We start from the raw sequence: 1,867 nt of genomic DNA on the forward strand, positions 1-1,867 counted from the left end.
GAGGAAAAGGAAAAAAATTTCATATATATATGTGGATCTCTTTCTGGATTATTTAATCTGTTCCATCGTCTATGTATATTCTATATGTCCATATACTCTATATGTCTGTTTTTATGAATACCAAACTGTCTTGCTTATATAGCTTTATAATAAATCTTAGGTAGGGTAAGTTCTCCAGTTTTGTCCTTATTTTTAAAAATTGCTGTGGTTAGGGGCACCTGGGAGGTGACTCTTGATTTTGGCTCAGGTCATGATCTCACAGTTCACAAGATCGAGCCCTCTATGGAGCTTCACACTGGGAGCATGGAACCAGCTTGAGATTCTTGCTCCCTTCCTCTCTCTCTGCCCCTCCCTCTGCCTGTGCACAGTCTGTCTCTCAAAACAACTAAACAAACATTTTTTAAAAAATTGCTGTGATTATTCTTGGCACTTTGTATTTACATATTAATTTTTGAATCAGCTTGTCAATTAAAAAAAATTTAATGTTTTTTATTTATTTTTGAGAGATAGAGATAGTGTGAACAGGGGAGGGTCAGAGAGAGAGGGAGATACAGAATCTGAAGCAGGCTCCAGGCTCTGAGCTAGCTGTCAGCACAGAGCCCAATGCAGGGCTTGAACCCATGAACTGTGAGATTATGACCTGAGCTGAAGCTGGACGCTTAACCGACTGAGCCACGCAGGTGCCCCTCAGCTTGTCAATTTCTACAAAACAGCTTTCTGGAATTTTGACTGGGATTGGGTTGAAACTACAAATGACTTTGGTGAGAACTGATATATTAACAATATTTTGAGTCTTGCATTCTATGAATATGGTTGATCTTTTCATTTAGATCTTCCAAAAATAAAAAATAAAAAAAAGATCAATAGTTACAACCACACAAAATGTGCCAGGCAAAGCATTGCATGGTTTATATGTATACTATTAAAATTCCTCATGCCTTTCATTTGAAAGATTGTGCATAGAAGGAAGTGGGGAGGTGGAGAGGCTCAGCGATTTCCCCACAGTCAGACTGTAAATGGTATAAAAGGGAATGTGGGCCCCCATTTGTCTGACTCAATTTTCCTTTCTTCAGTTTACTTAACTCAGCTCCAACGAGGATTAAATGAGGGTCATCATTTATGCCTGTGAACCTCTCCAAAGTTCAGATTGTTCCTGAACAGTCAGGCATTTCAAACTCCCACTACCATGAAGACTTCACTGTTAAGGTAAGGAGATGGTGTTAAATCATGTGGAGGCATACAGGCACTAGAGATTAAATTATATGTTTCAAATCGCACTTGAGAATCGAGTGTGCCAGTTGGGCACTTTGGAATATCTGTCTTGTTTACAGCACCTGGGATTCAGGTTTATGAACAGCATAAAATTCTTGTACCCCACTGCAAGAAAAGATATTTCTAATTATAAACTATTGATGCAAACCAGTTTGGTATTTGAAGAAAGGTTTTATAAAATGTATTAAAAGATCTGACAGCTCTTGATAGAATTTGGGGGAATTATCTGTTATGGATGTTCAGTGACTTTTACAGATTTATCCATGGCAAAAAAAAGAAGAAGAAGAAAGAGGAAGAGGAAGAGGAAGAGGAAAAAGAAGAAGAAGAAGAAGAAGAAGAAGAAGAAGAAGAAGAAGAAGAAGAAGAAGAAGAAAGAAGAAAGAAAGAAAGAAAGATCAAAACAAACCTGAAGTGATTGTAATTAAAATTAATCAAAGTTCCTGATTATTTCTAGCAAGTAAATTAGGCTTAATCTTTAAAAAGAATTCATGAAGAAAAAGGTCATAGTGGAAGATCTCCTCTTAAGGATAAAAAGATTGGATGACACTTTATAGTCATGCTAAGGCAGACTTTATTTAGGACCACCCAGATAGTT

General features: G+C 37.0%; 1 long non-coding RNA gene across 1 annotated transcript in view; it reads left to right on the top strand.

The window, feature by feature from the left end:
* LOC115299860 overlaps positions 1-1,582 on the top strand; it is a 5,170-nt gene extending 3,588 nt beyond the window's left edge. The window contains exons 2-3 of the long non-coding RNA XR_003912369.1: positions 1,074-1,206; positions 1,516-1,582. This is a non-coding gene — a long non-coding RNA (uncharacterized LOC115299860). The remainder of the gene's footprint in view (positions 1-1,073; positions 1,207-1,515) is intronic.
* Positions 1,583-1,867: the final 285 nt, after the last annotated feature.

The sequence above is a fragment of the Suricata suricatta genome, chromosome 8 (assembly GCF_006229205.1).
Source record: "Suricata suricatta isolate VVHF042 chromosome 8, meerkat_22Aug2017_6uvM2_HiC, whole genome shotgun sequence".
NCBI classification, from domain to species: domain Eukaryota; kingdom Metazoa; phylum Chordata; class Mammalia; order Carnivora; family Herpestidae; genus Suricata; species Suricata suricatta.